Below are 14,362 nucleotides of genomic sequence, written 5' to 3'. Positions count from 1 at the left end.
TCAGACACTGATGGCTCCGAACTGTTTATTTTGTCACAGGACCAGCCACAGTGGAGTGACAGCTTTCTCCAAGATGGGCTGGAGAATCTGGTCCATATTTTTCAGGCCTGATTCTGCGTTACCCTTGTGTTTTTCTTGGTGGAGCAGTTTAAAGTTTTGGTACGATGATGTTTTTCATTGACTCATGAATTATTACAGCCCCTCCCCACAAAGCTGCTTCTGTGCAGAGGAGCAAGGGGCTGGGTCACAGGACGATCTGACTGGCTTATACCTACCTCCCCTTTGCGAACGTCGGTACAACGTGCATCTGTTGAGCACCTAATGTATGATAGGTGCTCTGACGTGTGCATGTGTGTGCACGCATGTGTGCGTGTATGCGTGCGTGTGTGCGCGTGTGCACGTGTCGTATCAAACAATGTCCTTACCTTCGTCTTGCTTTATGCCCCAGCATCCACACGAGTCAGTGCCTATTGAGCAAATGACTGAGCCAACCAGGAATGAACACAGGCAGCTCCTGACAAGCTCAACACAACTTAAAGGAAGTCTGGAAGCATCTCAAAGGAGAGTCATTGGGGGTTTTCCAGAGAGCTAAAAGGCTTACTTCTTAAAATCCTCCAAGGATGTTTTAAACCTCAGCAGTAGACGTTCTCCCCTATTTTCCTAAGCAAATGATCCTGAATTTGACCGAACCTAACGTGCTGACTCACGAGGTGGCCCCTTCGTGCTCTCCTTGCTCGACGTCTCATCCCCTGTGTGTGCCTCCTCTCGTATTGCTTCTAGCAGCTGAGGCCTGAGGTACCAGAGAACGGGTCCTGTCAGAAGCATGTGTAAAATCAGTCTGAAGCAGTTCGGAGTGACAGTCTGGGAGGCTCCCTTCCGAGGAGGCTTCATAAACTTTAGTAGAAGATTTTGTGGCGTGTACTTTGACTGCTCAGAGATGTTTAAAAATGGTTTTCTTTCCAGTATTTTTATACCATGTTGGATTTATGAGGCTACCGACTAGCTTACTCACGTGCTGGTAAGGAAGGCATTTTTGTCCCAGAAACGATGGCCTGTCTGCCGGGAGGCTGTGAATAGAGCGGTAGGCTTGACAAAAAGCATTTTACCTCCTCGTTTGCTTTCAAGAGGGTCACAGGCAAAGTTCCCGGATTCTGTTATTTTCAGCCACCAGAAGGCAATTTAACTATGAGAGGGGGCCTCTTGTTTACTGGGGATTTTGTACATCAGTCTTGAGGAAGCCCCTCCTGAGGCCTTGATCCCCAGCTCTGCCTTCCCCTTTACCCCGGAGGGTGCTAGGTCTTCTCTCTGCCAGAGACAGAGCCACCTGTGTCTTCTCTTGAGAGGTGGCCCAGCCTACCTTTCTGCCACCCGACAGAGGGCCCTCTGAGCAAGTCCCACCTCGATGGGGCCTTCGTGGTCCCCTCCGCGCACGGGGACAGTTGCCTCTGCCTGCCTCTGCTACCCGTCAGCTCTTTCGCTGGCAGGTGCCAGGTGGAGACAGTCAGCTGCTCAGGAGAGAGATTGTTCTGGGTAGTTACTGCTAGCAAGGGATCCCATTTTATCTACCTGCCATCAGAGTAATCTGTCCTCTGCTGGAGGCTCCTCGGAGGAGCAATGAGCAGGTGAGGCACGCCAGATGGCAGGGCAGCCGGGTGACACCGGGCTGGAGCGGGAAGCGGGAAGCAGTCGGCCTGGCTCCCGAGGCCTCCGGCCTGTGCACAGGCACTGAACTCAGGCAACCCCTCCCCGTCCTCCCCTGCTTCTGGCGATATATGGGGCCTCCTTCAGGAAAGGCACAGTTTTCCTACTCCGTTTGTTCTCAGATTGGTGTTATACCCTGGAGCCAAATTAGTGGCTAAGAACAATTGGAAACAAATGCTCTTTCAGCATCCCCACTGCGATCTGGGGATCCAGGTGGGGACACCGGCCCAGTGGTTGCCTTCTCCACCGAGCCACCCCTCCGCAGAGAATCAGCATCCCAGAACCATCCAGCACAGCCAAATTCCCTCATAATCAGCCTGTGCTGTGCACATCTGCCTAACCTCAGTTAAGCAAGCTGGAGCCCTGTTAAGTTATTTATGAAACAATATTCAGGACCAGCCCCCCGAGGCGAGTTAGGAAGTAATGAATGGAAGTGCTGTTTGGAGAGGCCGGCTCACCAGGGCCTGTGGCTGGCCTGCTGGAGTGAGTGGCTCTCCTCTTCCCATGGGGGCTGGAGGCTCAGAGAGAGTCTTCTTGCCATGTCTGCCATGGGGGACACCCTTCTCGGAGATGGACACGGCTGCTGGCTGGGCGTGGACTTTAGAGAACCTCCAGCACAGGTCTGAGGGGAAGCCGCTAACCGTCCACCTCGTCGTTATCCGGATGTACCTGCTTGACGTGGGGACACCCTGTCTGTGGTCCCTGCATACATGCTAGAGGACGCTTAATCTCTCAGGCAACTGGTGTCTGTTTCTCCCTTTAGACTCCGGACTCCTTGAGGGCGGGGAGCTGGCTTTGCTGTTCACTACTGATCTCCAGCTTAGGCAAGGGTCTGACACACTCAAAACACGTTTTGGAAATTGAACGAAGGGAGTTACAGGCTGGCCTCCAGCCCTGGACATGTGTGGGCCAGTTTCACCCCTTCTCTCAATCCGTTTCTGCAGATACGAAATCAGGAGGTTGGAAAGGATGATCGCCAAGGTTCTAGCCAGGTCTAACAGAGCAGGGTTCTGACAACCAGCTGTCCCCCTGCCTCTGGGCCCGGCTCCCCCAGGATAGGCATCCCCCATTATGGCTGAGGTCCCTTCTGCCCTTGAGGATGCTGGCTTAGTCATTCCATAGATTTCCAGTCTGGGTCTTTCTCTCTGGCCGCTGGATAATGTCCTCTGCCTGTGCTGTTTTTCCTTGACATATCTTCAGTCTTGTCACTTTCCTCAGGCACACAGTTGAAATTTTCCTCCCAAGTAAAGCCAGATGCAAAATGAGAGCTTGTTGGCACAAAGAGATGCATTCGCTCTGCCCTAGGCTGCGCCTCCTGGGTAGGTTGTGTTTACTCTTCCTTCTGGCCCCGGACCCCCCTCCACCAGGGGAATGGAGGGCCTCTTCATTTCTCCCCAAAAGAAGGTCAACCTGTAGCTCATCATGTCCCTTTATCATGCAGCCTTTATGCCTGCGGTAGAACTACTCTTGCTTTCCGTGAAACACCAACAGCCATAACGACCATATTTACTTGCACGAGAGAAATAATTTTAACTTTTGAAAGTATATAATTATTTCACTTCATTTTTAAATATCTCTGTACTGCCAGCAAAGCAAGAATAAACATCTTGATTTATTTGAGGCCCAAAGATTTATTGGAATCTAGTTCAAGATTTCTTGGAATCTTAGAACTTTCCAGCTTCATGTGAGCCTAGTGAATGAATATCCGCCAATTCTTAACCTCTCTGGGGACATGGATAGCCTTGAAATCTTGGTAAAAATGTATAAGTCTCTCCACAGAAAATGTGCACACAAACACCATTCTGGAAAAAATCTCAAGGGGTTTGTGGACCCCTAAAGCCTTAACATTCCTCTACCCTGATCCGGCCACTTAGTTTAATAGATGAAGAAACTGAGGCTCAGAGAAGGTCAAAGGCCACATAAGGTCAAAGGGCTGTGAAGACAGGACTGACTCCTGAGTCGTGACTAAAATTAACTTTCCAGCACACCAAGGTGCTCACCGCTGCGTTGGGTGAAGGGCCCAGATGCCCTCATCCCGTTCTCAGCTTTCTTGTTCCTTTTTTTTTTTTTTAAAGATTTTATTGATTTATTTGACAGAGAGAGATCACAAGTAGGCAGAGAGGCAAGCAGAGAGAGTGAGAGGGAAGCAGGCTCCCTGCCGAGCAGAGAGCCCGATGCGGGACTCGATCCCAGGACCCTGGGATCATGACCTGAGCCGAAGGCAGTGGCCTAAACCACTGAGCCATGGGACTGTCTTCCATTCCGAACTAGAGGTGACCTACCTCACTACCAGTTGCCTCCTACCTCCCACCAGTTTACCAAAAAAAATTTTTTTTTCTTTTCCTTTTCGCCCTAGATTTTGTCTAGCACCAGCACTTTGGATCCCCCCGGCTCAGATATTTCCACAGGGAAGTTGTCTATCCTGCCGACAGACTGGCCTGGGAGCCCCTGTCCCTTTCTGCCTGGCAGCTCCCCCTCTGTGTTCTCCCCACTCAGCCTTCAGAGATTCGGGGTTCCCTGCTCTCTCTGTGGGCCCCGGGCTCCCTTGTCCTCACCTCAGCTGTCAGTGGCTCCTCGTCCTGCTCTTGAACATTCTAGGCTCTTGTTTTCTTTTCTGAGGGAAATTGGGAGACATTAGTGATGGCATGTATTTTTAAAAATTGAGGTAAAATACATCTAACATAAAATGGAGCATCTTTACCACTTGTAAGTGTACAATTCATCCTGTTGCGCAACCGTCATTACCACCCATCCCCGGAACTCTTTTTATCTTGCAAACCTGCAACTCTGTATCTGTGAAACCATCAACCCCCATCTCTCGTCCTCCCAGCCCCCGCAGCCGCCATTTTACCTTCTTTCTCTGCCAATCTGACTTCTCTGTGTCCTTCATGTGAATAATACCATTTTTGTCCTGTGGTGACTGGATCATGTCACTTAGCATGTCAGCCTTCAGATTTATCCACGTTGTACCATGTGTCCGAATTTCCTTCTCTTTGAAGGCTCTGATCCTTCCTCATATGTACTGACCATGCTTCGTTCATGCTTTCACCCGTCCACAGACACCTGGGTTGCTCCCCTCTTTCGACTCCTGTGACTAAAGCCGCTCTGAGCATGGGTGCTCAAACCTCTCTGAGCCCCCGCTTTCAGTTCTTTGAGGAGTATCCTCAGAAGGGAGCCGTGTGTTTAGGGGGTCTTAATTATTCACCAGTCTTCCATGAGTCTATTTTTATTTTATACTTTTTTTTCTTTTAAAGATTTTATTCATTTATTTGACAGACAGAGACCACAAGCAGGCAGAGAGGCAGGCAGAGAGAAAAGCGGAAACAGGCTCCCTGCTGAGCAGAAAGCCTGATGCAGGGCTTGATCCCAGGACCCTGGGATCATAACCTGAGCTGAAGGCAGAGGCTTTAACCTACTGAGCCACCCAGGCGCCCCTATTTTTATTTTATTCTTAAACTAACATCTGTTGAACCGTGACTGGCCTCAGTGGGTCTGTGGCACAGGCCTCAGAGGGCGCTTCCTCTGGGAGCTCTGGAGGCTCCTTCCGGTCCTCTCTCACTAAAAGGCCCCCGCCCCTCCCCACTCACTTATACTCCCTTGTGGTGCTGCCTTTTTCTTCTTAGTGCTTAGACCACTTGACTTACAGATATATGTGCATATATAGCTTGCTTGTTTCCTCCATTAGGGTGTGAGCTCCATGAAAACTGGGACTTCTTGGTTTCGTTTATTGTTGTATCTTTGGTGTCAGGCACAGGGCCTGGTGCATGTGCCAACAACAAAATTATTAAGTTATTTGTTTTTTAAGATGTGTGTATTTATTTTGAGGGGGTAGGGGCAGAGGGAGAGAGAGAATCTTAAGACTCCCCACTGAGCAGGGAACCTAATGTGGGGCTCAGTGTCACGACCCCAAGATCATGACCTGGGCCAAAATCAAGAGTAGATACTTAACTGACTGAGCCACCCAGGCGCCCTAATTATCAAGTTATTATCAACTCAGAAGTATGATTGGATGAATGATTGAATGAATGAATGAATGAATGAATAAGCGAGGTACTATTCCTACCCGCCAGGTCCTTCGGTCTGGTAGGCAGAGAGACACGTTCAAATGGTTCTGTGGCAGAATGCAGGGACTGTGAGAGCTACGTAACGGGAGCAGTGGCTGTGGCTCTGGGACGGCCCTGGAGTGTGGATCCTCGAAGTACCTGCACGTATGGGGCAGATTTTCCCCTTGACATTGATAAAAAGGCCTGTGTGAGTAAGTAGCTTTAAATTTGCTTCTGGGGCGTCTGGGTGGCTCAGTGGGTTAAGCCTCTGTCTTTGGCTCCGGTCATGATCTCAGGGTCATGGGATTGAGTCCCGCATCCAGCTCTCTGCTCAGCAGGGAGCCTGCTTCCCTCCCCTCTCTCTGCCTGCCTCTCTGCCTATTTGTAATCTCTCTCTGTCAAATAAATAAATAAAATATTTTAAAAATAAATAAATAAATAAATAAATTCGCTTCTGACCAGTCTCCTTGCTTCATGACATGATAGTATCATCATCAGTCTCCAGGAAAAGGAAACCAAGATGAAGCGAGATTAAGGAACTTGCCAAGGCCACGAAGCTAGTGAGAAAGGCGGGTTTAGAGTCTTTTTCTTTCTTGTGTCAATTATTTTTCCCTTATTAAGTTTCTTTTCACGAATTTACAAAAGTGGCGGTGCTCACAGCAACCAGAACCCATGCAGATTTGTGCTACAAATGGTGTCCCTTCGTCCCTCCGTTCCCGGTGCCCCCGCAGCACCCGTGTGACCACGCCGGCCACCCCTTCCATGCTGCCTCCGCGCTCACACAAACACAGCGAAGCGATCAACTCACTCTGGAGTTTTCTCTGTTCTTACAAAAATGGAACCACTCCACACACATCCTCTGCTACTTACTCTTCTCCTTTTGAAGGTCATGGCCATCTTCCATGGCCAAAGATGTAGCTCTAACCCATTCTTTCAATGGCTTCCTTTATGTACAGCATACTTGTTTGTTTGTTTTTAAGATTTTATTTATTTGACAGAGATCACAAGTAAGCAGAGAGGCAGGCAGAGAGAGAGGAGGAAGCAGGCTCCCAGCTGAGCAGAGAGCCCGACATGGGGCTCGATCCCAGGACCCTGAGATCATGACCCGAGCCGAAGGCAGAGGCTTTAACCCACTGAGCCACCCAGGCGCCCCTTATGCACAGTATACTTGTACCACAACTTATGCAACAAAGCCACTGTTGGTAGACATCTAGGATGTTTTTCACTTTTTCCCACGATAGATGCTGCCACATTATCCTTGGGCCCTGTTACTTTTCCCATAGAATACATTCCCAAATTGCAGCTGCTTGGCCAGAGTCTATGTGCATCTTTAGTGGTAATAGACACTGTATACTATTTTTCCAAAAGGTAGTAGCAACCCAATGTCCTGCTTTGAAGCACTGCACTTTCTAGGCCTGACGGACTGTCCCCATCCTTCTTCCCTTCCTGCTTTTCCTCAGAGCTTAGTACCCTGAGGTTCATCCCAGCCTCTTCCCACCTGACCCAGGACTCTCCAGGAAGAAAGGAGAGACACCTCTTCCTTCTCTGACCTGTGGCCGTAGGTGGCCCTGGGCAACGCTCTGTCCTCTCCCTTGGCCAGCGAGGACTAGAGGTCAAGAAACCAGGATTATTGTTCTAACTCTGTCGTGAACCAGCTGTTTGACTCGGGGCGAGCCACTTCACTCTTCTGTGCGTTGGTTTCTTCATTCATAAATTGAAGGAGGTTGGGCTGGATGACCTGTAAAGCCCTCCGCCTCTCCAGATGACCTTTGTAGTTTGAGACACCCACAGAGCTGGCTCCCGGTTGGAGCATGGGGGTCTGTCTGCTCTCTGGCGGGGAGTGGGCGGGTGCTGAAGACAGGACAGAAGAGCCTTTCTGCTGCTAACTTCCCTCAGACGGCCAGTTAGTAGCCCTAACTGCTGGTTCTTGTTGGGTAGGATGGGGATTCTGGAGCCAGACTGAGACAGACCTGGGTTCGAACCCAACACATCTAATAATCCAGCGGCATCAACTTGGGCTGCTTGCCTCGCCTCCCTGCACCTTGACTTCTGAATCTGTTAAACGAGCAAGATGAAATGGCCTCAATAGTCTAGAGCAGCGCCGTCTGATACAACTTTCTGTGATGGTGGAGATGTCCTCTCTCTGAACCTTCCAGTACAATAGCCACTAGATACATGTCGAGCACTTGAAATGAGGCTGGTGAGGCTAACGCCTGCAATTTAAATTTTCTGTAATTTTAATTAATGAGGATTTGAATTAAAAAAGGTACACATGGCCAGCAGCTACCTTGCTGGACTGTGCGGCTACAGAGGACGAAAATGAGGCAGAGGGATTCAATGTGTAGGAAGCACTTAGCTAGCGCAGGGTCTGGCACATAGTAAGCACTCAATAAATGTTTGCTATTATTAGGTATTATGCATCTTGCTTTCCGGCTCGCCACACCTCGTGGCTTTCAATGACACCCCATACTGGCTGTCCCAGAGTCACCTGGGGGAAGGAGGGAGGGGGGGAGGTGTTGCTGCGGTGGTGCCTGTCAGTAATGAGCCTTGCACTAAATGTTTCTGGTCTGCTACTTTCCCTGGAGGGTCATGTGAGCCAGAGTGGTATGTGGCCTGCTTTGCAAGTGATTAACATGGTGTAAGCAATCTGCATAGAGAGAAAAAAACCCTCCGTTGGTATTCCATTATTCTATTAGAGTTTCAGAGCCGGGATTAAGTGGACATGATTTCTTCCTATGGGCCATTAATTTTGTTTTATTGCTGGTCTGATGGCCATTACCCTTTTTTGCCAATGCATTCCCCCATTAGGTTTGTACAATTAACAAAATATGTGCTGTTAGGGCTTTGATAGGAACAGTGGGATGGAAATAAAGGGAGGGGGGTACAGCCGCCCCTGTGTTGGGGTGGGGCAAGGCTGGGCCCAGGGGTGGGGCCTCAGGAATAAAGCGGGGCGGGGCTTCTTCAGCACCTGCCCTGTAGCCACTGGCATTCCAGGGAAACTGCCCTGAGACCTTTTCCGGTTCTCCCCAGGCTGGGCGTGGAGTTGCCCAAGTCAGAGGGAAGGACACGAGGCAGCCCTGCCTGGTGGTACTGGTATTTTCCTGAATCCCATCCTCCACCCTCCAGCTGGCACAGCACAGCCGGGAACATAACGAGCCACCCACCCTCGTGCTGTCACCTTGAACCCGAAACTCTTCAGTAGGCAGAGTAAGTCAGCCTCTGGGTGTGTGCTCTGTGACCAGAGAGACTTCCAGGGTGACGCTCGCCTTCTCTCGGGGTACACAGGAGGGCCCGTGCGTGATTAAAAGGAGTGACTGATCCTTGGCTTCATCTGGTGATTGCCACGTGGACAGACAGGATAGGCATTGTGAGGTCGTCCACTCTTTGGAGAAAACTTAGAGACATGGATTGTTAAAATGTGAAATCTCCCACTGATGTTGACAGAATTTATAAAAATGCCATAGGGTGTCTGGGTGGCTCAGTTGGTGAAGTGTCTGCTTTCAGCTCAGGTTGAGGTCCCAGGATCCTGAGATCGAGCCCTGCATAAGGCTCCTTGCTCAGCGGGGAGCCTACTTCTTTCTCTTTCTCTCTCTCTCTGCCTGCTAGTGTTCTCTCTCTTTGCCAAATAAATAAAATCTTTAAAAAAAAAAAAAAAGAATGTATAAAAATGCCGGACAGGCAAGAGTCAACACAGAGTGGCCAGTTGGCAACCTCTGTCAGAAAGCGAAGACTGGGGCACCTGAGTGGCTCAGTGGATTAAGCCGCTGCCTTCGGCTCAGGTCATGATCTCAGGGTCCTGGGATCGAGCCCCGCATCGGGCTCTCTGCTCCGCAGGGAGCCTGCTTCCTCCTCTCTCTCTGCCTGCCTCTCTGCCTACTTGTGATCTCTCTCTCTGTCAAATAAATAAATGAAATCTTTAAAAAAAAAAAAAAAAAAGAAAGCGAAGACTCACTGAAGGTTTTTAAGGCAGAGTGGCCATGATCAAATTTGAGTTCCAGAAAGATCCTCTGCTGAGGAGGTGGAAGGTGGGCAAAAATGGGGCAAGGCTAGAGGCCAGGAGACGGATTAGTGCCTGGGAAGAAAGAGAAAGCCTGAGGCAAAACACTAACAATGCCAAGCAAAGAAGAGCAGTGACGATCCTGACAGAGAATCAGCCTGTGGTGGTGGGTCTTGGCGTAGTCCCACCTCAGAGGCTGGCCGCAGGGCCAGGAGGTTGCCCTGTGAGCGGGTCCTCCATTCCCTGAGGGTTTGCCTCTGCAGAGGGCCCTGCCGCCCTGGGAGCCCATGCCTCACTTCCATCTGATGTAGACAGATCACGAAGGCCTCCGGTTCCTTCTGGAGTTCTCTAGTTCCTTAGGAAAGTCTAGGATGAGCCCACCGGTGCCCACATTGCTTACAGGGTTTTATATGCATACCTGTACTTCCAGGCACAGCCCCAAGATTAGAGGCTCGGGCCCGGGCAGGGCCTGGGAACCGTGACTCAGGGGGCTTTTCCAGTTCCTCTGTAACTGGGCGGCCAGGACTGTGTGGCACCTGTGGGGACTGATGACAGGTATGTAATGAGCCTCGGTTCTTCCCAGGCTTTGGGAATGGCCAGGTGGGGTGCATCTCAGAGTAAAGTATTTAATGCCGGGCCATTTTATCAGTATTCAGTTACCCAGGTACTGTGTACTTTAGAGCCTGGTGGCCAGGGCCCACCGCGTTCTGACTGCTAACCTCATTGAACAAATGTAAGCAGCCACAAGCTGTGGTCAGGTGATGAGGGGAGCACAAGGGGAACAGAGAGGAGACTTGTGTCCTCTCTGGCAATGTGGTGGGACACCCAGGACACACCGTCTGGATGGGCGTGTGGTCCTTCCGGGGTTTCCTCCTGGAACAGTCTATTCACGTTTTGTCTTTCTCGGAAGTTTTGCTCAAATGCCCGTGGAGGGGTTTTCAGAGAAGAAGAGCATTCAGAGAGACTCTTGGTGTCCAAGAATGGCTTTTCATAATTTGTCGTCATCCCAAAGGTCTGGCTAGGGCAAGGGCAGAAACGCTTTCGTGGGCAGTGGGATGAATGCAGAAGTCCTCAACCTTCTTGCTTTGCCTCTTTCTCCCTTTCCATTCAGCTGCTGCCAGCCATGAACTCTTAACACTTAAAAAAAAAAAAAAGTAGCCCTCATTTTTTAATACTATTACTATGTCCCAAGCATTGCACAAAATGCTGTAGATGCATCGGCTCTTTTAAAGATGCTACTATTACCCCCCTTCTAAAGATGAGAAAGTTGAGGTTCGAATAGATTGAGGTTTGGTAAATGATGGACCCAGGTTTGAACCCAGAACTCCCTCTGACTCCCACATCTTTACTCTTAACCAGGGTGAGATACTGAGCTCCTTAGCATGAGACTTAGAGCCCTCCCTGGCGGGTTAGTCTGGGCAGCCTCTGAGGTGTGTAGATGTCAGGTGGAAGTTTGGTTTGGTAGTCTAACCCTATCATTTTGCCTATGGGGAAACTGAGGCATGGAGGGATTAAAAGTTCCTTGTCCAAGATTGCACATCAATGATGGAGTGAGGAGAGGCATGAACCCACCTCTCTGTTAGGGGTGCTCTGTTGGTTAAACTCATCCTCAGTAAACCCCAGGCTCCTCTCTTTCCACCCTCCCAACTTACCTAGGGATACGCCCTGATGCCGCTCAGCTTTCCTGGAGCGTGTGCTACCTCCTATGGGAAGCTTTGTCCTGCCCCTCTCTCTACATTGTTCCCAGACAAACATGAGCTTTCAACAACTCCTCCCTCATTCATCATTTTACCAGTTTCCTCATATTAATAAACGTGAGTGGTCAATTTATTTATAGTTCCTTTTTATTTTCAGACCTGAGTTTCAATTTTGGTTTCATGATGTCATGGCTGCTTGTGTGCAGGTTTTTGGCATGACGGCTTGCCTGCCAGGCCCACCAGCTGCTGGCTTTGGAAGGCCCTAACATACACGGCACACAGGTGGTTCCCCACCCTGCGTCCACGGGTCAGCGCCAAGTTACGCAGACTTCTCCACGGGTGCGTGGTCATGAGCAAAAAAAAGGCCAGTGTGGAGAGGTTGCATGTTCACATATGTGTGTGTCTGTGAGAGAGAGAGAGGGAGAGAGAGAAGAGCAGACAGACAAAGAGATAGAGACAGGAAGAGAGGGCAGAGAGGGAATGCTTCCCACGCTGCTGTTCATTCAGTTCAAAGAACAGTCCTTGTTACTCTTCTTCCTTTGGGGGGTTGAATTACGCATGAAACAATGGTGAACAAAGACAGGAGTAAGGTTTTCTCAGTATATAATTTTGTCAACTCTATTGGTCTCCTGATGTTTTTTTAACATTTCAAAGAAGGGTGAAGCCACGTCTGGGAGATCACGCTGTGGTGCGGTCTCCCTGCAGTGCTGAGGAGCTCACTACCTTCCGAGGAAGCCTACCCATTTTTGCATGGTTCCCATTGCTAGACTTCTCTCTTACACTGAACTGAAGGTTGACTTCCTCTAACATCTAGCAATTAGGCCTGATCCTACTGTCTAGAGTCACACAGCCCCTCTTTCATACAGTTTCTTCAAATATTTGGAGGGCCACCATGTAGGAGAAGGATGGGCAATCTTAAAGAGGGACAAACAAAGGCACACGTCTTCTTTTGTCTCTCATATCTTCTACTGCACAGCCTCCTAGTAATGAAAATAACACCAACAAAATAGCAATAAAGAGCTAGCTGGCGTTCAGGAAGTGGTGATTTTGTGTGAGCCACCGTTCTAAGTGTTTTGCAGCTAACAGAATTGTTAATCCTCACTCAAACCTCGGAGCTAGAACCCTTATTAGCCCGATTTTGCAGAGGGAAAACTGAGGCAGAGAGACGTTAAGCAACCTCTCCATGGTCGTGCCATTTGTAAGTAGTGGAGTCGAGACAGAAAACTGGGCAGTCTTGATTCCAGAGCTTGGACTTCTAGTCACTGGACAAAGATGTCCTCTCTCCTCTTCTCTGTCAAGGTTATTGAGATATAATGCCAGAACTGTGTCTTAAACCAATATGGACCGATAAGTCCAAAGTGAGGGGACTGTTCATCCCTCAGTTGGACACTGTGTAGCTATTAATGCAACCTAAGATCACCTGTAACATGTTTGCAGCAACTCACTCTGGGCTCATCCCAAGATTGTATTAAATTTTAATCACCTGCATCTTTTTCTTTCCTTCCTTCCTTCCTTCCTTCCTTTCTTTCTTTCTTAAACCAGGTTACCCTATTCTGTGTTTTTGCAATTGACTTTTGAATATAAGAGTGGGATGTGGTGTATATATTCTTGTCAAACCTTTTTCTACAATTCTGTAAAAAATAAAAATGGATTTGCATGTGGACATGGGATATAGTAATTTGGTGGTTTAGAGTGATGATAGGATTGTGGGCTGTATTTCTTTATTTTCAGAATTATTTCTTTTATGGCTGTCATGATCTTATTGTGCAAAAACTGGTAGAGGAAAAAAATGGACTTTTTCATTTTGGCCCATTCTTGCAGCTTGTGAAAAGCTTTGTAACACGCTTGAATCCATCTCTCCAGGAGCGGCTGTCCTTCCCAGTTTTGCAGCATATGCAAAAGGCAAGTCTGCCATATCTTCTTCTAAGTTGCTGGCGGCTCAAGAGTCAATCCCAGAGAGCAGGGATAAAGTGTTACTGCATGCAATTCAGTCTAGAGACTTCTTTCATTGAGTTCCCGCATGCTCAGTAGCAGTGTGTTGTTTACAAGACTCTAAGTTGGAGCCCATGGCCCACCATTGCCAACCCGTGGCTGGTTCTGAACTGCTGGTTGAGGATTCTGTTGGGAAGGAACAGAGTCTACCATTGAACATTTCAACAGACAATACTGAGAATCCAGTACATCCTGGGCCCTCCGCTAGGTTCTGGGGCTTCACCAATGCATGAGATGTGGCCCTGTCTTCAAGGAATTGCAGTCCAAGGATCTGCACTTATCTCAGAGAAACTTCCTTGAACCGTTAACCTCAGTCATGCAGATGTTACTAGACAGCCCCGGAGGAAGGGCCTCAGCCTGGTGGACATCATCATGAACAAAAGGGACATTTTCTTTCCATGAGCACATCACACTATACCCCATGCCTGAATTGTCTATCTGAAATTCCTCTTCTTCCAAGAAGCCTCTCTGTCTTAATTAAAAGGAAGATCTTTTTTAAAAAAAGATTTTATTTATTTATTTGAGAAAGAGAATGAGAACAAGCATGAGAGGGGGAAGGTCAGAGGGAGAGGCAAACTCCCCGCTGAGCAGGGAGCCCAATGTGGGACTTGATCCTGGGACCTCAGGATCATGACCTGAGCTGAAGGCTGTTGCTTAACCAACTGAGCCACCCAGGCGCCCTAAAAAGAAGATCCCAACAGGTTGGGGCAGGTGAGGGGGCTCCTCTTCTTTGTGTCATTTCCTTGTTGAAAACTAAATGACTCTACCAGCTTCTGGCCCAAGCCTGACCTCTCACTCAGAGTCCCGATACTCTGGCCCCAACTGGCTTACCCAGTGCTGGTTCCTCCTTGGTCCCTCTCAGGCAGACCAGCTTCTGCATTGCCCCAGGGCACTCCATGCTGCCCCCTCCCCCTCATCCTTGCTTGGATTGC

At 49.2% G+C, this 14,362-nt stretch overlaps 1 protein-coding gene across 5 annotated transcripts in view; it reads left to right on the top strand.

Moving 5' to 3' along the window:
- PKNOX2 (PBX/knotted 1 homeobox 2) overlaps positions 1-14,362 on the top strand; it is a 307,718-nt gene that overhangs the window by 106,113 nt on the left and 187,243 nt on the right. Inside the window, exon 1 of one of the 5 annotated variants that reach the window (XM_046016854.1) lies at positions 12,545-12,636. The exons of the other annotated variants lie outside the window; for them this stretch is intronic. The gene's annotated coding sequence lies outside the window, so the exon portion shown is untranslated. Of the gene's footprint in view, positions 1-12,544; positions 12,637-14,362 lie in introns of those variants that run through there. 5 annotated transcript variants of the gene reach the window in all.

The sequence above is a fragment of the Meles meles genome, chromosome 8 (genome assembly GCF_922984935.1).
Source record: "Meles meles chromosome 8, mMelMel3.1 paternal haplotype, whole genome shotgun sequence".
Taxonomy (NCBI): domain Eukaryota; kingdom Metazoa; phylum Chordata; class Mammalia; order Carnivora; family Mustelidae; genus Meles; species Meles meles.
This window is presented reverse-complemented; position numbering and strand designations above follow the sequence as displayed.